Raw genomic sequence first — 24,362 nt, forward strand, 5'->3', positions numbered from 1 at the left:
GTGGGAGGATACTGCCGTATTTCCACCCGAAGATGAAATAATATGGCCATCAAAAATACATCTTTGGCTTAGATACATCGACGATGTATTCGTTTTATGGGGAGGTACAAAAGCGGAATTTGAGGACTTCATAAAATTTCTAAACAATAACACATTTGGCCTTTTTTTCACTTTTGAAATTAATGAAAAAAGTCTCCCCTTCTTGGATGTACTGGTCGTTAAAGATCAGGTGGGGAACCTCTCTACCACACTATACAGAAAGGCCACAGCAACAAACTCATTGTTACATTGGTCCAGTTACCATCCGACATCCCAAAAAAAAGGTATCCCTAAAGGGCAGTATATTAGAGTGAGACGCAATTGCTCCTCGAATGAGGAATTTTTTAAACAAGCCCACATCCTAAAGGACAGATTTAGAATGAGGGGGTACCCGGAGGATTGCCTACAGAAGGCATTTGGTCATGCTAGGAGCCTTCATCGAGAAGGTTTATTGACCCCAAATGGGCCTAGACAGGAGGATAAAAGGACACGTATCATTGCAACATATGATGACAGATCATCTACTGTGTATGATATTTTATCTACACACTGGGACATCCTCCGGGCTGACCCTCATATAAGTGAATTTGTTGCTGACCGTCCCCTTATCACATTTCGGAAAGGAAGGAGTTTAAAAGATAGGCTGGTTCACAGCCACTACTCCAGACCCAAATCACGAGGGACTTGGCTTCAACACATAACTGTTGGGAACTTTCCCTGTGGTACATGTTCTTTTTGTCCCCAAATGAAACGCACAAACACATGGAAAAGTTCATCTACAGGTGAAACCTTCTATTCCAGAGAGTTAACCAATTGGAAAACGAAGGGCCTGATATATCTTTGTCAATGCCCCTGCCCCCTCGATTATGTGGGTAAAACCATAAGGGAGGCAAGAAGGAGAATTGGTGAACATATGGGTGACATAAGACATAATCGGAACACCCCTATTGCGCGGCATATACATGAAAAACATGCAGGGGATGAGAAGGTGATATGTTTCACCATAATTGAGGTTGTACGTCCGCCAATGAGGGGAGGAGATTTTGATAAATTACTTCTGCAGAAGGAACTCAGATGGATTTATAGGATAAGATCATTTTCTCCCCATGGCCTAAATGAGGCATTATCCTTCGGATGTTTTATATAAGTCCATTGTCTAGCTAATTACTGTCTATACCTCCGAAAGGGTATACCCTACGAATACTAAATCTCAGGTTTACCCCAACTAGGTAGAAAGCCTGCCCATTTGGCACGAGATAGTGCCGGTTTAATTGATCTTTTTGCATTTTGATGCCAGCATAAAATGCTGACACCTTTTTTTCACACATATAGGTACCTTTGAGGGAAAGTATACCAGACACCTAGGACCCAGAGTAAAAGTACTAAAACGTGGGGTTGGTCCTAGTTACTTATAGCTAATATCTATACTAAAGCTAACCCGATTGGTCGGCAGGATAACAGAATGATGCCCCTAAAGGACCATCATCTATCTAAAACGACCGTAATTACTTCACATAATGCACCGAAATTAATATGAGGTATATCTCTCACTTATATTGGAATAAGTCGGTAACTTAGGACCAGCTTTGAATTATAGTTAATTTACTTACCTTTGTAAGCTCGCATACAATACGATATGTCATTTCCGGTCTCAACCGGAAATGACGCGAGTGTGCGTTCCACCGTGAATCGCAACGGGTGTGCTGGCGTGCGGTTCACCTGATACTTAAGGGCGCATTGTGCGCCAGATCAGTAGCCGCACAGAACCCTCTGATATCGCTGCAGGGTGCACATGGATGGCGTGCTCCTTATCCTCTATCTATATCCTTATCGGTCTCCTGATGAACGGGATAGTAAGAAACGCGTCGAGACGTTAACCATGCATCTTCATGACTACAAACCATAAGTATCCCAGCTAAATGGTCTGATTTATACCTTATGATTAATATGGAATGGTGATAGTGCTGTATCCTCTTGCTGCTATGCACATGTACGAATGATATCCATATATCAGTGGGAATTGTGTCATATTAGCCTTAAAGGGGAAAGGGATATATACTGTCAATTCTCTGACTATACTAAGGTTGACCATCTCCTTGCAGCCCTGACTCCTCTGCTCTGACTGATCATAAATATTATTATATATAGATCAGCACTAGGGTATTGGCCCCGCAGGTAGTCAGTCATATTGAGTAGCTAGCAAGTGAGTTTATTGTAGGATGGTGATAGTACAACAGGGAATAGGTTCCTGTGCGGGACCGTCCTTATTAGGACGCCCACCCCGCCTAGGGGTAGGCTATCTAGGGGTAGCATAGTATCTAACAGGCTCCCTACCAACCCCCTCCTGTTGTCCCACCCTGAGACCCCTCCCGAATCATGGGGAAAGGGACAGAATCAGCTAGGCTGGTATTACTTGGTCAAAGAATATCAAATATCTGAGTACAGCTAATGTGCTGAATTTTTATATCTGTATTTGGAGCAGAATCTTCATTTATTTACACTTATTGCACATGTGGTGTTTTTCTGTCCAGGTTTTGGAGGACAGTTTTAGTTGTACCTATTAAATGTTAAGTTTTAGTCTACATTTTCAGATCCTATAGGCAAAATAGGCAGCCGCCTAGAGCGCCCTCTTAATGGGGGTACCACTCTGCCTGCTGCAATAAAGTTAGCAAGCATCCAAAGCACTCGCCAATCTGAAGCACCTGCCCATCAAGAAAAACCCCTCCATGCTACCCCTACCCCACCGGTACTAGAATAATCGTCATTTTTCAACCTGCTGGAGGAGAACAGAGCCACCTCCAAGGCAGACAAAGGCGATCACTATGGTCAGGTCCGTCCAACATCCTGACATTGTGCACGCCTCCATACATCAGCCAAAGCATATGTTTTTATAACATGCTATTGGAAAGTTGTTCTGCATACATTAATCTATAATATATCAAAAGTTTTTTTGATGAAAGGTACCGTATTTTTCTTCATATAAGACGCTCCGGCATATAAGACGCACCCAATTTTAAAGGATAAAAATCGCGCACGGACCTCCAAAACTACCCCGTCACTCCGGAATGTCTCTGCTGCCCGGTATCCTCGCTCTCCATCGCCGCCATCACGTTGCTACGCACACTGCTACGCATGCCGCGCCTATTGGATGACGGAACGGTGTGCGCGACGATGTGATGAGGACGATGGAGAGCGCCGGCCATGCAGGGGATCCGGGCACGGAGCAGACACCGAGGAGGCAGGTAAGGTCACTCCTGGTGCCCTGTAAGCTGTTCGGGACACTGCGATTTCACCGCGGCGGTCCTGAACAGCCTGACTGAGCAGCCGGGTTAGTGTCACTTTCGCTTCAGACGCGGCGGTCAGATTTGATCCAGCGTCTGAAGGGTTAATACAGGGCATCACCGCGATCGGTGATATCCTGTATTAGCCACGGGTCCCAGCTGTTGATGGCCGCAGGGACCGCCGCGATAGGACAGGGTTTTAATATCTATTCGCCATATAAGACGCACCAACTTTCCCCCCCCCAGTTTTGGGGAAGAAAAAGTGCGTCTTATACGGCGAAAAATATGGTACCCTTTTTTAAGTAGTGTTCCCCAATAAGCCTGCTCCAAAATATTATAAAAATCGGTCTTACCTTCCCTCCGCTCCCACACTGAAGCCTCTATATCCTCTGCTCTGTTAGTCGTGCAGGACATTCTCCAGAAAATGGAGCGAACTATGAAGATGCCTCAGTGCCAGAGCGGAGGAAAGGTAGGATGGATTTTTACCTTTTTATATGGTCTGCAGGTATCAGGATGGGGATCGGGGACATTTTCACAAGTACTTGTCCTGCAGATGTCCTGTATCAGTGCTGATACCGATTGGGACATTCCTAATTACAACCATGTGATACTGGACTTCGTACATCCAAAAGCAACTTCCTTCTTGTCTCCAGTTCATGATATCATGGCGTCCACACTGGTTAAACCTCCCATGATCACACGTGAAGACATAAGACACAGTAAACATGATAAACAGAGGAGAACTTAAAAAAATTGGAAAATGTTATTTAAAATGTTTTTTTTTTAAATATATTTTTGGCCTAGAGAAAAGTTATTCAAAATTCTTGGAAATGTCTTTTAAGTCAAGAGGCGTGCAGTAATGTCTGTCGCCCGCAGCCTGGATGGCATCTTTGTACAAGCAGCATGTAATTCTACCTTAGAGGCGGCATGATTTTGCATGTACTTTCTACAACGCCATGGGATATTGAAACAGGACTACAACGCTCCATCATGTCACAGCCAAATTCAAGCTCGCTCGCAGGCAGATAATATACAGTTTATATAAAATGTTTGGGTTATGACACAATCTGGTGTTACTGAAGTTAACCGTACTTTATAGTTTTCATTTTTTGCATTGTGAAATATCAGTAGACATAACTTTTTTTTATTTTTCCAATGAGCTTGTTTTTTGTAAGACAAGCTGTATTTTTCAGCAGAGAATATTATTGTAGGATTTTTCTTCATTTCTGGGGAAGGAAAAAAATCTGCCAGTTTTTTTATTTATTTTTTATTTATATATTATTTATATATAATCTTATTCCCCAGAGCTACATATTTATAGGATTAGGTTTGTATGATTTTTGCAAAGAGAAAAACCTTAAAAAAATATTTTACTGTTGACAACTGTGTTGGACTTTATTTGCCACTATTTTTGGGTTGATTTTTTATGCAAATTTTTGTTATTCTAGACAAACAGAAGAGCAAGAAAGCTTACCCAGAGTGCTTCAGTTGGAACCACCCGGACAACAAACAGATGCAATGGTAAATATGTAGAGAACTAAAAAAGAGGTTCCAGCGCTCCAAAAATTCTATATATATATATTTTTTTTTCATTAAAACATCAATTAGAAGCAAAGATGTGCAAACATTGCTGCAGGACAGGTAAAATCTTGACGGGTTTTGGGGGGGGGGAGGGTGGGTGTTGATTAAGGGGAAACTCCCTGAAATGCGTCAAGCTTTTAGCTGTCGTGCTGAGATGTTTATATTCTGCTTTTATAAGATGTTCTAGTCAATTTTTACAGAATTTTTTGGGGAATTTGAACTTCTTTTTGTTTTCTAATTTTTTTTCCTGCTACGTCAGGAGGTGCGATGAACAAAAACAGTAACTTTATTGTTGTTTTCAACTTTAAATTTTTAGATGAATAAATAATATAACAATTTTATGGTTCAGTGTTTAAAGACACAGCAAGATTAATAATGTGTTTTCTCTGTAATAGAACATTTTGTCATAAGGACTATTGGGAATACAAAGAAGACAGACCTGGGGGCCTTTATTAGTCACCACACTACATGGAAGCCCAAGGGCACCCATTATAGTGTTACTGGGGCACCAATGGGGTGGCACAGGGAGCCCCCTCCCTCTTTTAGGCATTTGGGCACATTAGAGCACAAGCTTAGCTGTCATTAGACACCCAAGGACCAATTTCACCTGGCGCGTGACATTCAAGGAGGGCATATTCCAGCATTACAAAAACACTGCACTATAGGGGACAATATAGTCTGATAACGTTGGCCAAATACATAATAAAATAGTGTAAAACAAACAAAGATTGGATCTCCATCATAGAGGTGGGGCTTTCACTTGGAATGGTTTCCTATTACCCAAAGCAGAGGGTAAAATAAAGGGCTGCTCTTGCTTAGCTGGACCCGGTCTTACCATTTAGTATATGGTTGACTTGATTGGGTACCATGTAATACTTCAATTTACGTATAGTAGCTGGTGAAAGACCTCCCAATACATGCACAATTGTTATGAAATTCTTCTTCCATAGTCTTTTACCACTTAAGGACCCAGGGCGTACAGGTACGCCCTCGCTCCCTTGTACTTAAGGACCCAGGGCGTACCTGTACGCTCATGGGAATTTCGGTCCCCACCGCACGCCGGGGCGGGCACTGGAACGGGATGCCTGCTGAAATCATTCAGCAGGCATCCCGTAACAATGCCCAGGGGGGTCCTGAGACCCCCCATGTCGGCGATCGCAATTCCACTCATACAGGTCCCGGAGTTGGATGGTGATAGGCGGTGTAGTATACACCTCCAATCACCTCCTGTGGCTAGGGGGAAGTGGTGATCCCGTCAACCCCCCCCCCCCCCGGAGCACAGCTACTGGTCGGACCAATAGCAGCCGGCAGAGGAGGGGTTAATGTCCCCTTCTCTCAGCTCTGCTCATCCACCGAGTTTATTCAGCGGGCAGAGCTGTGAGAAGGAGATAGGGACCCCCCACTGTGAAGATCTGAGCCCCTCAGGCTAAAGAAGTGTCCATTAGTTCAGGGTGAGCTTTGTCTGCAGGGACAGGTAGGAGTTAAAAATAAAAAAAGTAAAAAAAAGTTTTAAAAAATCCCCCCCCCCCCGACCCTCTAATAGGTCCTCAAGGGTCCACCCCAGTTTTTACAGCATGACCCGGGCCCTATTAGGGGTTCAGGGTGCTGCATTTGCCCCCTCCCCCCTTTTTTATTTGTCCGCAGCATGATTTCTAATCACACCGTTATATATAAAGTTCACACCAAACACACACACTACACACTTCCCCCTACACACAACTTTTATACCAGCATCCCTCTGTTCACATCCCTTGCCGCCAGATCCATGTCCGCTTGTGGAACCATGCGGAAGAACCAGAGAGGCCTCCCTCTAAATTTTGTTAAGACAACTATACCCAAGGGTGAGTCCCGTGCCCTTACCCATGAAAACCTGTTGCTGTTCAGGTATAAGGATAAGAGGGATGTCCTTATGCTGACCACTATTCATGGTAACGGCCGCTCACCTGTCCCTGTGCGAGGTCCCACAACACCGGTCCTCAAGCCCGATTGTATTCTGGACTACAATCGGTATATGGGGGGAGTTGATCTTTCTGATCAAGTCCTCAAGTCATACATGGCCATGCGGAAAACACGGGTATGGTACAAAAAAGTTGTGGTCTGCTTGGTACAGGTTGCCATGTACAACTCTTTTGTACTATCCCAGCAACACAGGGACATACCTCCAGTTCCAAGTCCTAAAGTCCTGATCTTTGGTGAACGGGAAAGAACTGAAGTTATAGGTGCCAGGATCTTCCCAGGCCAGCACTTTCCAGGTGAAGTCCCCCACACTGGAAAGAAGGGATGATCCCAGAAAAGATGCAGAGTGTGTCACAAGAGGGGGATACGGAAGGACACCACCACTCAATGTGACACTTGCCCCGATCATCCGGGCCTCTGCATTAAAGAGTACTTCAGGGAGTATCACACTTCCATGCAGTACAACATTTTCCAGAGTACACTCCAAGTCCAGAGTACATTCCAAGTTTTAACCCCATAAACCACTAAATTGCCCAAAAAATGTTTTCATCAAAAGAAAAAAAAAAAACTGATAAGAACTCTGGGGGGGGGGGGGGGGGGGGAGGGGGCGTGTTAGCTGTCATGCCCCTTCCCATAGGCTTGCATTGAGGGGCGGAGCGTGATGTCACACGGGGGCGTAGGCGTGACGTCACATGCCGCCGGCCCCATGGTCGCCGGTAATCAGACCCAGAGCAAACATGCTCCGGGACTGATTTTAACTGGGGTGCTGCGTGCAGGATCACGGGGGTCCCCAGCGGCAGGACCCCCGCGATCAGGCATCTTATCCCCTATCCTTTGAATAGGGGATAAGATGTCTAAGCGCCGTAGTACCCCTTTAAGGGGTTAATGCCAGCTCTATTGCCTCCATGTTTCCATTAGATCCCTTTCTATGGTCACATACTATTCTTCTCATGTCACCACATGTATCATTTTGTCTTCACAATGAATCCTTCTACAATGTACGTTCCTAGTCTATAGTTCCTCCTTCAGCTTGGTAACAAGGTGTCATTATAGAAGCACTCTGGGATTTATTGTTTTGCTCATATAGTGCAACATAGGCTATCATTAGAGAATAATGTTGAGGTTCTTGTGTACACCTTCTTCTTACTCGTGTTAGCCTTTGTGGCAGGAATGGGATAGGTACCGTGTTGGATGGACACAGAATCTCTAAAATGACTTTTGTAATGCAGCTTTTACATTTCCCATGAATCCTCTGGCTGAGGGCATGGTGTTTGATCACTGGACCTGGCCATCTCATAAGGCTGTTAGTGCTGGAGATCACCCAGGTGAAGTCATTAGATGCATAAGTGGTTTGAGGTCAGTTTACACTGTGCAGTTTTCATGTGTTTTTAGAGAACTATTGGCATGAGACGAAAGTGATTTGACCTATAATCTCAATTCAGGTCTTTTATGAAGATTTAACAACTTCGAGCTGTGTTCACATGTTAATTTTTAATGCATTTTAGCAGTTTTTGCAACGATTTTCCAAAATCGTAGTAAAATTTACACATTTTATTTTGCCCAGTTGCGGTACAATGTCTCCATTTTTGCTATGAATCAGGGAAAATGACTGTAAAAACAGACAAAAAAGAAGCAAGAAACACAAAATGGGAGATTTATCAATACCTGTTGCCCAGTTGCCCATAGCAACCAATCAGATCGCTTCTTTCATTTTTCAAAGGCCTTGTTAAAAATGAAAGAAGAAATCTGATTGGTTGCTATGGGCAACTGCACCACTCCTCCTCTACACTGGTTTTGATGAATCTCCCCCAATGATGGACATATTCAAAACTCTTCCAAATTTTGGCGCAAAAAAGTTTCCATCTTTTCTACTTTGATGTTCAAAGTGTTTTACGTGAGAAGGATTCAAGGTTTACACTAGTCGCGCCATTTGTTTTTAAGTGGGCATAGTTATGTAAATTTCACGTTTTACATGATAGTTTTAAAGGGTGAGAGATCATTTTACACCAGAAAATTTGACACCAGCTCTTTGCTATTTTTTCGTTTGTTTTTAGAGATGAGCGAACTTACAGTAAATTCGATTCGTCAAGAACTTCTCGGCTCGGCAGTTGATGACTTTTCCTGCATAAATTAGTTCAGCTTTCCGGTGCCCGGGGGGCTGGAAAAGGTGGATACAGTCCTAGGAGACTCTTTCCTAGGACTGTATCCACCTTTTCCAGCCCACCGGATCACGGGAAAGCTGAACTAATTTATGCAGGAAAAGGCAGCAACCGCTGAGCCGAGAAGTTCGTGACGAATCGAATTTACTGTAAGTTCGCTCATCTCTATTTGCTTTGTTTCTTTCTTTTTTTGGGAATGATATTCTTATCTTATTAATATTATTTAATCAATTATTCAAAAATAAATATTATTATTATTTAAAAAAAAAAAGTTTTTTCCTGAAATACCCCTTTAAGGTAAAAAAATTGGTCCGTCCTTAAGGGGTGAAAGGGTCCTTCAGTAGGTGATGATGTCATCCTGTAGTCCACAGAAAGTAAAAAAAAACAGGTCTGACTTCCATATTAAGCACAGAAACTGGTGATCACATGACCCAGTTACCATAATGAAACTTATAGATGCAGCTGGGCTGAAATAAAACAAATGGCGCTGTATGACTAGTAATGGTGAGTGTGCATGATATGGAGGGAATAAAAACCTGGAGTACTTCTTTATAGTTTTTAATGCTCTCTTTTCTTCTGCAGTGGAGTCAGAAGACTTTACATTTCTTCTTCTTTGTTGGCCTTAAAGGGGTACTGCAGCTGAGATGAACTTATCCAGAGGATAGGGGAGAAGTAGCTGATCACACGCGTGGGGGGGGGGGGGGAGGGATTGTCAGATCGCTGGGACCCCCAGCGATATCCAGAACGGGCAGCACGATTTCAGACAGCAGACAGCACGCGCACGATCCAAACAGCACGCGCACGATTTCTATGGGAGCTCCAAAGTGACAAATGAATGGAGTGTGTGCCGTCTAGAGGTAGACAGCACGTGATCCATTGATTTCTATGGGAGCTCCAAAGTGATCGGAGCGGATCATCATCGCTCCCATACAAATGAATGGAGCGTGTGCCGTCTAGAGGTAGACAACTCTCGCTCCCCACTGAGCGAGATGGGGTCCCACCCCTGCGGTCAGCTACTTATTCCCTATCCTGTGGGTAGGGAATAAAGTTCATTTCGGCTGCTGTACCCCTTTAACATAATACTACAACCCTGCCCAATGAGGTCTGCAATCTAAAGAACTGTTTTCTTGTTGTTTATGTTTCCCGTAACAATAGCTTTTTTTTTTCTCCCATTGTTACATTAACATAATTGTATGAGGTCTTGGTTTATGGAACAGGTTGTATTTTATTCTTATTTTGAACTCCTTTATGGTACATATAACATTAATGCCCCAACATATATCTATATGCCAGTGCGATCTGTTTATAATTGCGCTACCCTAAGTATCGCTTAACAGGCATTATCACAGGACAAGCCCTTTAAACTCTCACAGAACCCTCATCTCTTTAGGAAAATACACAATTTTACTGCATCGTTATAGCACCAAGCATATGGGTTCATGCACTAAAGAAACACATCATTCTTACACATTGGCTTTTCTTCCTACTCTTTAACCTCTTCATGTCTCGTGCTGTACACCAATGGTGTTGTGCCCACACAAACACCGGCTCTAGGGCAGCCGAGGCGTTGGTCTGTACTCCTACACGGCCAGCTGGCTTCAGAGATAACATCAAGCCCATCAGATTAACCCCTTTATAATATTTGCAGAGAAGGAATAGAACATAAGAAGTACCGTATTTTTCGCCGTATAAGACGCACTTTTTTTCCCCCAAAACTGGGGGGAAAAAGTCGGTGCGTCTTATACGCCAAATACACCCCTATCGCGGCGGTCCCTGCGGCCATCAACAGCCGGGAACCGCGGCTAATACAGGACATCACCGATCGCGGTGATGCCCTGTATTAACCCTTCAGACGCAGCGATCAAAGCTGACCGCCGCATCTGAAGGGAAAGTGACACTAACCCGGCTGCTCAGTCGGGCAGTTCGGGACCGCCGCAGTGAAATCGCGGCGTCCCGAACAGTTTACAGGACACCGGGAGGGACCTTACCTGCCTCCTCGGTGTCTGCTCCATGCCGGGATCCCCTGCATGGCCGGCGCTCTCCTTCGTCATCATCACGTCGTCGCGCCCGCCGTCCCGTCATCCAATAGGAGCAGCGTGCGGAGCGGAGTGCGTAGCGGTGTGCGGAGTGGCGTGATGGCGGCGACGGAGAGCGAGGATACCAGGCAGCAGAGACATTCCAGAGCGACGGGGACACCCCGGGGACGCGGCGACAGCAATGGAGGGCGACATCCAGGGCAGCGGTGATGGGTCCGGAGCGGTGAGTATAACCTCCTATACCAGTGGTCTTCAACCTGCGGACCTCCAGATGTTGCAAAACTACAACTCCCAGCATGACCGGACAGCTGCTGTCCGGGCATGCTGGGAGTTGTAGTTTTGCAACATCTGGAGGTCCGCAGGTTGAAGATCACTGTCCTATACTTTACATTGTATTTGGTTCAGAATTTTTTTTTTCTTCTAGATTTTCATCCTTTAAAATTGGGTGCGTCTTATATGGCGAAAAATGTGGTAAATAAAATAATGCAATCAAAAATAAATACAAACATATATGGTTTTGCCACTTAAACCGAACGGTTAATGGCATTAAAAATGTAAAAATGCCGCAGTCCAGTATTGTGTATTTTGGGTCAATTCACAAACCAGAAAAATTTATAAAAAGTGATCATAAAGTCCCAAAAAAACAAAAATGGTACCTATAAAAACTAAAGATCAAGGCACCAAAAATTAGCCCTTATACATCCAAAGTATATGAGATATATATATACTTATGACTAACTGATTGCTCACTGATGTATGGGTATATATATCCTCCTCTTGAATTGTATCACTAAGCTTAAAAATGGTCCCATGGTATGACAGAAACGTTGCTGCTATGTGAGCCAATAAATTCACTTTCTTTCTCTATTTGGATGAGCGCTGCGCTTTAAAAAAATGTTGTATCCTGTGGACTGGGATTGAGTCTGGGGCGCTGGCACCTAATATGGACTTGGATAAGTAGTGCTGCGTTACTTTGTTTCATGATATATATATATATATATATATATATATATATATATATATATATATATATATATATTTTTTTTTTTATATATATATATATATACATATATATATATATATATATTTATATATATATATATATATATATATATATATATATATATATATAGTTTTTTTGTAGATTTGGTGGTAAAATGAATGATACAGTTACAAAATTGAAAGCATTATGGCCATTAGAAGGCAAGGACGAAAAAACAAAAGGGCAAAAATGTAAGATTCCTGTGTCCTAAAGGGGTTAAATCACTTTGCTCTTTGATGTCTAGCGGTCCTAGTGCTTGTGTTCTGAGAATGTAAGCCATTTTTTTTCCATAACAACATAGTATGACGATCACCCCCCCCTCCCCTCTGGGTACAGGATCAATACGGGTGAGACCCATAGGTGTCATATCCCTCCCCTCTGGGTACAGGATCAATACGGGTGAGACCCATAGGGGTCATATCCCTAGTATAGGAAATAGAAGAGACAGGCGCTCCATAGAGTAGTAACGTTGAGATCCCGTGGTGAGGTAATAATATGAATAAATTGCTCACCCTGGGTGGTTGTGCAACTTCATACACAACAATGATATAAGCATAGAATGATCCTAGGTCAACTGCTGCCCTCCGGTAGATATACGGCAATATCAGGGAAAGACTTCAAAGGAACCCGGCTCCACGGCGCTGAACGACCACAACAGGTGAACCATAAAAGGGAGTTTATTTGACCAGTATGCAACGCGTTTCGCTGCGCATGCGCAGCGAAACGCGTTGCATACTGGTCAAATAAACTCCCTTTTATAGTTCACCTGTTGTGGTCGTTCAGCGCCGTGGAGCCGGGTTCCTTTGAAATCTTTCCCTGATATCCCTAGTATGACTGGCATGGAATTCTCTCTTATGTGCAATCAATCGGTGAGAACCTTTTCCCGTATGGATAGAATGGACATGTTTGAAGAACAGGAATGCCACAACTAAGAAGGCCACGTACTGATCATCCCTACATTTGGCAAGGGGTGCAATTACATTTTTTGACTGAAGTATTATAAAACTTCCCTGAGTACCCTGGAGCTACATACAAGAAGACCAGATGAACGATTAGACATTCCATCTTTCCCACGTCAATAAATACTCAATACTCAATCTTCATGTACCATACTACCACACCCGACATTTTATGATGTACACATACAAGACACAACCTTCTCTACCCTTCCCTCCTTATACTTATCCTATTTCTTCCAATGACATCAAACTGTATTATTTATTTACTGCATAATATATTGTATGTAAAGACAACATTGTAAGTCTACATCCCATCTTACACACTGAATTCCATCTCTAAATTCCATAAAACTTGGTGTCAGTAGAAAACATTCGATTTAGAAATTCCATCTGCCTCTCCATTCCAGTAATCCATGTGTCATGACAACATGTGGTCTCCATATCATATATTTTCCAATGCCAAATCATATTGCATTGTATGTTGAGTCATAAGACACATTCAGGTTCCAAAGCTCCCTACACAATATGTTTTCTTTTCATCCTTTCAAAAGGGACTAGACAGTAATCTAACCTTTCACCCCATGACCCATTGTATAGACAACATTGTGTAATATTTGTTTATTCCATGGTTCTGTAACAACCGCATCTGGCCAGGGCTTGCATGTTGTGCTCTGGTTAGTTATAAGTTACAGGCCCGGGCCAATCAGCAGTAGAGGCAGGGTACTTAAATAACTTCTTCTTTACCTTCTGGCTTTGCATTTGATTGGCATCATTTTAGGTTTGTCCTGGTTTTAGTCTAGTTTGTTTTAGTTCTGTCTTGTTAGTTAGTTATTTTGCCATGGCTTCACAGTTCTGACCCGTTTATCTAGTTTTTAGCCTTGTCATGTCTGTTTTGATCTGCCTGTACTTATGGTCAGTTGTATTCTGTCTAGTTTCTATCTGTTACCTGAACCTTATACTTGTATTCAGACCTCTTCATCTCGGTATAGGTCCTGAACCATTGCTTTCTGCTTTGCAACTAGCCTGGTGTGTAGTACCTCTGCTTTTCCTTGTTTGAATCTGGACCTGTATTCTTGCTTGCACACCTGCCCTGAGCTTAGCATCCACAACCAATTTTGCAATAAAGGACCAGCTCATCTGATTTTTTTTTTTGTAAAAACTGCAGATAGTCAACTAAATAATAAAACTGCTATATCTCGGGAACAGGAGGGTGCTGCAAGAAAAGCTAATATTTTAAAAAGAAATATAAAAAAAAAATTTTCTTTTTTTATTTGAATGCAGGTAATTACATACCCTAACAATATTCCATGTTTTCATGTATCTCTAGATAACATTGTCGTGTTATATTTCATGACATCACTCTATAGGCTATACATCCCATAGAGTTATACAACACTATTCTGTATCTCTATATTCCGGATTTTTTGTATCTTCTCTCCAGGTTCCAGTCATTGTCCAGAAGATTGTTACTTCTATCTCTATTACGGAGGTAAAATTCTTGGAACAGTATCGGCACGTATCTTTAAATATAGGATTTGTATCGATCCTATCCTTTGGGTTGTGCTGCTATGTAGCAATTATGTTCCTCATTGAGATATTTTAAGGCTTATTAAATCCATAAATTTCTGAAAGAAGGAAGCTGAGAAAATGTCTCTCACTGTTATATCTTCTATGGGACCTCAATCTGCCGTTTAACACTATCTCGCATTGACCTTTTAGTGGCTTTTTTTGGTAGCTCAGCTGAAATAGCAAATAAACAAGAATTATTAATATTTTCCATCTTTTCTCACCAAAAATTTGCTAAAACAGCACGGCTATTTCCAGCCTGAAAGCTTTTACATCCGGAAATGTCGTTTCATGCTGAAATTATGTTGTGGTGCCAACCTGTAATATAAAAAGGGGAGTAAAAAGTATTTGGCTATATCTAAACGCCTCTTAAAATTTAAGATTTTTGATCAAAATGTTAAATAAGGGGAAAATAACGATTCATATATGGCTCGTTCTACACAATTTTAATAAGGCCGATGAGTCAGACACTTGTTTAGGATGTGTTTTCTCTGCTGGAACCTTCCTTTATGGAGTCTAGAGTATCCCGATTCTGGTATAAAGTTGCATTGCTTAGGCACATATGCTTCCTCAGATTCACAGGTCTGTCTTTTGGGAATCATAGATAAAATTATGCAGGGGACACATAAGAGGATGTTCTTTCGAATTTGACATTTTTGTGCCAGGAAAATAATTAAATGTCATAGGAATTCACAGATACATATGTGTTAGCACATTGGGTTGGACTATTTTAGTAGTATGTTCCTTTGTATAAAATACTCTATAGGTCCTGAAAATGTACCATAATTTTTTTTTTAAATATGGCCTCCTTGGTTGGGGAAATTTGAGTCTGCTGCATTGTATTGTTAAAGGGATATTCTGCCCCTAGACATCTTATCCAATATCCAAAGGATAGGGGATAAGATGTCTGATCATGGGTGTCCTGCCGATGGGGACCCCTGCAATCTCCCTGCTGCACCTGGTGTTTGTTTAGTATCTACTGCTCTTCTGCTGTGTGAATAGACCCTTCGGTCCCCTAATAGAGTATCTATGGACTTCTGAGGTGTTTTTAACGTCTCGGGAATGCAAGGCTTATGCATACACCCTGCATCCCCGATCCTTAAGGACTCAGGACGTACCTGTACGCCCTGGTCCAGTTAAACGGGTTTAAACCGCTCTCAACCCCATGGGTCCCGGTTGCTATGGGCAGCCAGGACCCACGACTAATGCCGGGCACTGCCGATGCCCGGCATTAACCCTTTAGACGCCACGATCAAAGTTGATCGTGGCATCTAAAGTGAAAGTAAAATAATCCTGGCAGCTCAGTGGAGCTGATCGGGACTATCGCGACAAAATCGCGATGTCCCGATCAGCTTACTGGATGACGGGAGGGTCCTCAAATGCCTCTCTGTTGTCCGATCGGCGATCTACTGCTCCATGCCTGCGCAGCAGGCTAGAGCAGCAGAGCTCCGGTTACACTGATCAATGCTATGCAATGGCATTGTCACGATGCCGGCTGGCAGGAGATGGATCCTCTGTGCCAGAGAGGGATTGGCGTGGACCGTGCTAGTGGACCGGTTCTAAGTCACTACTGGTGTTCACCAGAGCCCGCCGCAAAGCGGGATGGACTTGCTGCGGCGGTAGTGACCAGGTCGTATCCACTAGCAACGGCTCAACCTCTCTGACTGCTGAAGATAGGCGCGGTACAAGGGAGTAGACAGAAGCAAGGTCGGACGTAGCAGAAGGTCGGGGCAGGCAGCAAGGATCGTAGTCAGGGGCAACGGCAGGAGGTCTGGAACACAGGCTAGGAACACACAAGGGAACGCTTTCACTGGCACAATGGCAACAAGATCCGGCGAGGGAGTGCAGGGGAAGTGAGGTATACATAGGGAGTGCACAGGTGAACACACTGATTAGAACCACTGCGCCAATCAGCGGCGCAGTGGCCCTTTAAATCGCAGAGACCCGGCGCGCGCGCGCCCTAGGGAGCGGGGCCGCGCGCGCCGGGACAGGACCGACGGAGAGCGAGTCAGGTACGGGAGCCGGGGTGCGCATCGCGAGCGGGCGCCACCCGCATCGCGAATCGCATCCCGGCTGGAGGCGGTATCGCAGCGCACCCGGTCAGTGGATCTGACCGGGGCGCTGCGGGAGCGAGAGTGTAGCGAGCGCTCCGGGGAGGAGCGGGGACCCGGAGCGCTCGGCGTAACAGTACCCCCCCCCTTGGGTCTCCCCCTCTTCTTGGAGCCTGAGAACCTGAGGACCAGACTTTTATCTAGGATATTGTCCTCAGGTTCCCAGGATCTCTCTTCAGGACCACAGCCCTCCCAGTCAACCAAAAAGAAGGTTTTTCCTCTGACCTTTTTGGAGGCCAGTATCTCCTTTACAGGAAAGATGTCTGAAGAACCGGAGACAGGAGTGGGAGAGATAAGTTTAGGAGAGAAACGGTTGATGATGAGTGGTTTAAGAAGAGAAACGTGAAAGGCATTAGGAATACGAAGAGAAGGAGGGAGAAGAAGTTTATAAGAGACAGGATTAATCTGGCACAAAATTTTGAAAGGACCAAGATAGCGTGGTCCCAATTTGTAGCTGGGAACACGGAAGCGGACATATTTAGCGGAGAGCCATACCTTGTCTCCGGGAGAAAAAATGGGGGGAGCTCTTCTTTTCTTATCAGCAAACTTCTTCATGCGTGATGAAGCCTGTAAGAGAGAATTTTGGGTCTCTTTCCATATGGTGGAAAGATCACGAGTTATTTCATCCACAGCGGGCAAACCAGAGGGCAAGGGAGTAGGGAGGGGGGGAAGAGGGTGACAGCCGTACACCACGAAAAATGGGGATTTGGAAGAAGATTCAGAAACTCTGAAGTTATACGAGAATTCGGCCCATGGTAGAAGATCTGCCCAGTCATCCTGGCGGGAGGAAACAAAATGCCGTAAATAATCACCCAGGACCTGGTTAATTCTTTCTACTTGCCCATTGGATTGAGGATGATAAGCAGAAGAAAAGTTTAATTTAATCTTGAGTTGTTTACAGAGAGTCCTCCAGAATTTTGACACGAATTGGACGCCTCTATCCGAGACGATCTGCGTGGGCAACCCGTGAAGACGAAAAATGTGTACAAAAAATTGTTTTGCCAACTGAGGCGCAGAAGGAAGACCAGGAAGAGGGATGAAATGTGCCATCTTGGAGAATCGATCAACGACCACCCAAACAACAGTGTTGCCACGGGATGAGGGTAAGTCTGTAATAAAGTCCATACCAATCAGAGACCAAGGTTGTTCGGGAACAGGCAGAGGATGAAGAAGACCAGCGGGCTTCTGGCGAGGAGTCTTATCCCGGGCACAGACAGTGCAGGCCCGCACAAAATCAACAACATCCGTCTCCAGAGTCGGCCACCAATAGAAACGAGAGATGAGTTGCACGGATTTCTTGATGCCCGCATGGCCTGCGAGATGGGAGGAGTGACCCCATTTGAGGATTCCGAGGCGTTGGCGTGGAGTGACGAAGGTCTTCCCTGGAGGAGTTTGCCTGATGGAGGCTGGAGAAGTGGAGATCAGGCAGTCAGGAGGAATGATGTGTTGCATAGAGAGCTCTACTTCCGAGGCATCCGAGGAACGAGAGAGAGCATCGGCCCTGATGTTCTTATCGGCAGGCCGAAAGTGAATTTCAAAATTAAATCGGGCAAAGAACAGAGACCACCTGGCCTGGCGAGGATTCAGCCGTTGGGCAGACTGGAGATAGGAGAGATTTTTGTGATCGGTGTAAATAATAACTGGAAATCTTGATCCCTCCAGCAGATGCCTCCATTCCTCAAGTGCTAATTTAATGGCTAGTAGCTCTCGATCCCCGATGGAGTAGTTCCTCTCCGCCGGAGAGAAGGTCCTAGAAAAAAAAACCACAAGTAACAGCATGCCCGGAAGAATTTTTTTGTAGAAGGACCGCTCCCGCTCCTACTGAGGAGGCATCTACCTCCAATAGGAAGGGTTTAGATGGGTCAGGTCTGAAGAGCACGGGAGCAGAAGAAAAGGCAGACTTGAGCTGTTTAAAGGCGTCTTCCGCTTGAGGAGGCCATGACTTAGGATTGGCATTCTTTTTGGTTAAAGCCACGATAGGAGCCACAATGGTGGAAAAATGTGGAATAAATTGTCTGTAATAATTGGCGAACCCCAAAAAACGTTGGATAGCACGGAGTCCGGAGGGGCGTGGCCAATCTAAGACGGCAGAGAGTTTGTCTGGATCCATTTGTAGTCCCTGGCCAGAGACCAAGTATCCTAGGAAAGGAAGAGATTGACATTCAAACAGACATTTCTCCATCTTGGCATAAAGTTGATTGTCACGAAGTCTCTGAAGAACCATGCGGACATGCTGGCGGTGTTCTTCTAGGTTGGCAGAAAAAATCAGGATATCGTCCAGATACACAACAACACAGGAATATAAGAGATCACGAAAAATTTCATTAACAAAGTCTTGGAAGACGGCAGGGGCGTTGCACAGGCCAAAGGGCATGACCAGATACTCAAAGTGTCCATCTCTAGTGTTAAATGCCGTTTTCCATTCATCCCCCTCTCTGATGCGGATGAGATTATAAGCACCTCTTAAGTCCAGTTTGGTAAAGATGTGGGCACCTTGGAGGCGATCAAAGAGTTCAGAGATAAGAGGTAGAGGGTAGCGGTTCTTTACCGTGATTTTGTTAAGACCGCGGTAGTCAATGCAAGGGCGTAGGGAGCCATCTTTTTTGGACACAAAGAAAAATCCGGCTCCGGCAGGAGAGGAGGATTTGCGGATAAAGCCCTTTTTTAAATTTTCCTGGATGTACTCAGACATAGCAAGAGTCTCTGGGGCGGACAGAGGATAAATTCTGCCCCGGGGTGGAGTAGTGCCCGGGAGGAGGTCAATAGGACAGTCATAAGGCCTGTGAGGAGGAAGAGTCTCAGCTTGTTTTTTGCAAAACACATCAGCAAAGTCCATATAGGCCTTAGGGAGACCGGTTACAGGGGGAACCACAGGATCACGGCAGGGAGTACTGGTAACCGGTTTAAGGCAGTCCTTGAAACAAGAGGTACCCCAACTCTTGATCTCCCCTGTGGACCAATCCAGGGTTGGGGAATGGTGTTGAAGCCATGGTAGTCCAAGGAGAATTTCGGAAGTGCAATTGGAGAGGACCAAAAACTCAATTCTTTCGTGATGAGGTCCGATGCACATTAGGAGGGGTTCCGTGCGGTAACGCACGGCACAGTCCAATCTTTCATTGTTAACGCAATTGATGTAAAGAGGTCTGGCGAGACTGGTCACTGGGATGTTGAACCTGTTGATGAGAGAGGCCAAAATAAAGTTTCCTGCAGATCCGGAATCCAAGAAGGCCTTAGTGGAGAAGGAGAAGGTAGAGGCAGATATCCGCACAGGCACAGTAAGACGTGGAGAAGCAGAGTTGACATCAAGGACTGTTTCACCTTTGTGCGGAGTCAGCGTACGTCTTTCCAGGCGGGGAGGACGGATAGGACAATCCTTCAGGAAGTGTTCGGTACCGGCACAGTACAGGCAGAGATTCTCCATGCGGCGTCGTGTCCTCTCTTGAGGTGTCAGGCGAGACCGGTCAACTTGCATAGCCTTCACGGCGGGAGGCACAGGAACGGATTGCAGAGGACCAGAGGAGAGAGGAGCCGGGGAGAAAAAACGCCTTGTGCGAACAAAGTCCATATCCTGGCGGGGCTCCTGACGCCTTTCGGAAAAACGCATGTCAATGCGAGTGGCTAGATGAATGAGTTCATGTAGGTTAGCAGGAATTTCTCGTGCGGCCAGCACATCTTTAATGTTGCTGGATAGGCCTTTTTTAAAGGTCGCGCAGAGGGCCTCATTATTCCAGGAAAGTTCTGAAGCAAGAGTACGGAATTGCACGGCGTACTCGCCAACGGAAGAATTACCCTGGACCAGGTTCAGCAGGGCAGTCTCAGCAGAAGAGGCTCGGGCAGGTTCCTCAAAGACACTTCGAATTTCCGAGAAGAAGGAGTGTACAGAGGCAGTGACGGGGTCATTGCGGTCCCAGAGCGGTGTGGCCCATGACAGAGCTTTTCCAGACAGAAGGCTGACTACGAAAGCCACCTTAGACCTTTCAGTAGGAAACTGGTCCGACATCATCTCCAAGTGCAGGGAACATTGTGAAAGAAAGCCACGGCAAAACTTAGAGTCCCCATCAAATTTATCCGGCAAGGATAGTCGTAGGCCTGAGGCGGCCACTCGCTGCGGAGGAGGTGCAGGAGCTGGCGGAGGAGATGATTGCTGAAGCTGAGGTAGTAGCTGCTGTAGCATCACGGTCAGTTGAGACAGCTGGTGGCCTTGTTGCGCTATCTGTTGTGACTGCTGGGCGACCACCGTGGTGAGGTCGGCGACAACTGGCAGAGGAACTTCAGCGGGATCCATGGCCGGATCTACTGTCACGATGCCGGCTGGCAGGAGGTGGATCCTCTGTGCCAGAGAGGGATTGGCGTGGACCGTGCTAGTGGACCGGTTCTAAGTCACTACTGGTGTTCACCAGAGCCCGCCGCAAAGCGGGATGGACTTGCTGCGGCGGTAGTGACCAGGTCGTATCCACTAGCAACGGCTCAACCTCTCTGACTGCTGAAGATAGGCGCGGTACAAGGGAGTAGACAGAAGCAAGGTCGGACGTAGCAGAAGGTCGGGGCAGGCAGCAAGGATCGTAGTCAGGGGCAACGGCAGGAGGTCTGGAACACAGGCTAGGAACACACAAGGGAACGCTTTCACTGGCACAATGGCAACAAGATCCGGCGAGGGAGTGCAGGGGAAGTGAGGTATACATAGGGAGTGCACAGGTGAACACACTGATTAGAACCACTGCGCCAATCAGCGGCGCAGTGGCCCTTTAAATCGCAGAGACCCGGCGCGCGCGCGCCCTAGGGAGCGGGGCCGCGCGCGCCGGGACAGGACCGACGGAGAGCGAGTCAGGTACGGGAGCCGGGGTGCGCATCGCGAGCGGGCGCCACCCGCATCGCGAATCGCATCCCGGCTGGAGGCGTATCGCAGCGCACCCGGTCAGTGGATCTGACCGGGGCGCTGCGGGAGCGAGAGTGTAGCGAGCGCTCCGGGGAGGAGCGGGGACCCGGAGCGCTCGGCGTAACAGGCATAGCATTGAACAGTGTATGTAATCAGAAGATTGCATTTTTTGGCCCCCTATGGGCAAAAAAAAGTGTAATTTTTTTTTATAAAAGTTCATTAACCCCTTATAAATGGTTAAATCACCCCCCTTTCTCCATTTTTAAAATATAATAATGTAATAAACAATACAAATAGTCATATATGGTACCGCCGCATGCGCAAATGTCCAAACTATTAAAATATAAGATTAGCTAACCCACACGGTCGATGGCATACATGTAAAAAAAATACTAAAGTTCAAAATTGTGCATTTTTGGTCACTTCATATACCATAAAAATATAAATAAAAAGCGATCAAAAAGTCCCATCAAAATAAAAATGGTAGCAATGAAAACTGCAGATGACGGCACAAAAAATGAGCCCTCATACCACCCCGTACACGGAAAAATTAAAAAGTTATAGGGGTCAGAAGATGGCAATTTTAAACATACTAATTTTGGTGCATGTAGGTTATATTTTTTTAAGTATTAAAATAAAATAAAACCTATATAAATTGGGTATCCTTGTAACCGTATGGTCCTACAGAATAAAGATGTCATTTTTACCGAAAAGTGCACTGCGTAGAAACGGGAGCCCCCAACAGTTACAAAATGGCGTTTATTTTTCACCACAGGTTATATTATAAAATAAAATTTGTGATGCAAAAAACAAGCCTTTATATGGGTCTGTAGGAGCAAAATTTAAAGCAATATCATTTTTAGAAGGGAAGAAGGAGAAAACGAAAAAGCAAAAAATAAAATTTGAGGTGAAAATAGGCTGAGTCCCTAAGGGGTTAAGGCAAAGTTCATTTCAAAGTTACGGCAACATTTATTGCGATAGATAAATGGATGGTACCTAACCGGTTGAATGAAAACAGTGCATTAGGGGATTTTTTATGCCTTTTAAAATTAATGTCCAAAAAGATTCCATTTTGGAGGCAGATGCCTGCCAGTGTTTATATGCACACAGAGGTATCAGAAGAAGTAATGGCTTTTTCCAAGTGGTCCAAAAATGACCAATTTTTGGAGGTAGCAACAGATTTTGTGACTGGAAAAAGAAGAAGCAATGTCTTCTTACAAGCTGTGAAAAATAATTCACATTTTGGGACATAGCAACAGGATTGGCATCCTAGAAAGTGAACAAAAGTGACACAAAACTCTCTATGCAGGGCTTCAAGTCTTTGAATTAACATGTTACTTAGTACCTAATCCTGATCATTTACCATATATTTTTCTGCCTCTATCACCTATATTTATTATAAAAATCCAGTGTTAGAAATACTCTTAGCGGAAGGGGGGGTGTTTCTCCCTTGTGGCGGTGGGAGGTGATTGGTGCGTGGTGAGAGGGGGCGTGTCCCTCCCTTGTGGCGGTGGGAGATGATTGGAGTGTCTGCTCATGCAGCCTTGTCTATGAGTCATCTCTTGTCCATGACTCCTAGACAAGCTGATGCTGCTGCAGGACTGGTTAGTGTCCCATTTTCTTTATTAAATATTAAAAAAATTTAAACAACCATATTACGAAATGTCTTTATTTTTCATCAGTAACAACATATAAAAAGTTTTTAGATCTGACCGTGCCCATTTAACGTCCAATAATAACAATAGATGCAGAACAATTATTATATATGTGGCTTCTGCTCCTTTCTGTGTTGTTCACTGCTCACTGTCCCTCGCAGAGATCTTCACCTAACACCTGCTATCTCTAAAATGGCTGCTTATGCAAAGTGCATAGTCTTTTATTATTATTATTGTAACAAAGCAGCAGAGAACATTCTGCATCTGTTCTGTCAGTGCAAAATATGTGATTTTAAAAGCATCAAAAAATAAAGCTACTTTGAGGTATGATTTTCATACCTGGCTGGACATCCTTGTCTTTTGCAAAGCTGTCCATGCCAAGAAAGAAATCAAAAAGCTTGAGGTGAGCTGGACAAACCTGTGCTTCTGTGCATATCTGTTGGTACCCATCAGGTGCACCTCATACATTAAATTTTATGCACTCACTGTAGGGTACCTCCTTTTGAGTGCTGCAGTTTGACCCTCATAGGTGGTTACCTTATTATATATTTTTACCATTCTATGTAGAACAAACCAAAAATGATGTCTACTGTTTTGTTTCTGTGTGAGTAAATGCCACCCAACCCAACACTCATCTTGTATCAGCCTTATGGGGGTATGCATTTGCTTTCATTCAGCAGGATCATATTTTGCATATTCCCCAAATTGGTTGGTTAACCTTTGAGTTTACCTCCATCAAATAAAGAACTTATATCAACCACTATTATCTATTACCACATCCTGCTGTTCTTGGTAGTGTTACTGTAGTTAATAATGGCAACTCTCCTGTTTTTTTGCCTTCTTTTTAGATCTATTTTTTCTCTCCTACCTAAGACCGATGGGATCACCTAGAGCAACCTAGTGGCATCCTCCATTTGTGACCTCACTGGAGGGTAGTGAGTCTACATTTATTCACTTGCTATGTTAATTGTTATTTCCTTTTCTATTATGTTGTGGATAGACAGACAGACTTTATGAAGAGCTTGGCTTTACCCATATTTTACCAGATGCAGTCTTTATACAAGAGGCATATTTCTGGTCCTCTTGCTTGTTGAAGTTTTT

General features: G+C 44.6%; 1 protein-coding gene and 1 long non-coding RNA gene across 3 annotated transcripts in view; one reads left to right on the forward strand and one right to left on the reverse strand.

The window, feature by feature from the left end:
- LOC130290282 (leucine-rich repeat and fibronectin type III domain-containing protein 1-like) overlaps window positions 1–24,362 on the reverse strand; it is a 216,280-nt gene that overhangs the window by 50,894 nt on the left and 141,024 nt on the right. The gene's annotated exons all lie outside the window — the stretch shown is intronic.
- The window catches only part of LOC130290286 (uncharacterized), an 86,873-nt gene continuing 86,618 nt past the window's right edge, over window positions 24,108–24,362 (forward strand). The window contains exon 1 of the long non-coding RNA XR_008847554.1: window positions 24,108–24,193. This is a non-coding gene — a long non-coding RNA (uncharacterized LOC130290286). The remainder of the gene's footprint in view (window positions 24,194–24,362) is intronic.

The sequence above is a fragment of the Hyla sarda genome, chromosome 9 (assembly GCF_029499605.1).
Source record: "Hyla sarda isolate aHylSar1 chromosome 9, aHylSar1.hap1, whole genome shotgun sequence".
NCBI classification, from domain to species: Eukaryota; Metazoa; Chordata; class Amphibia; order Anura; family Hylidae; genus Hyla; species Hyla sarda.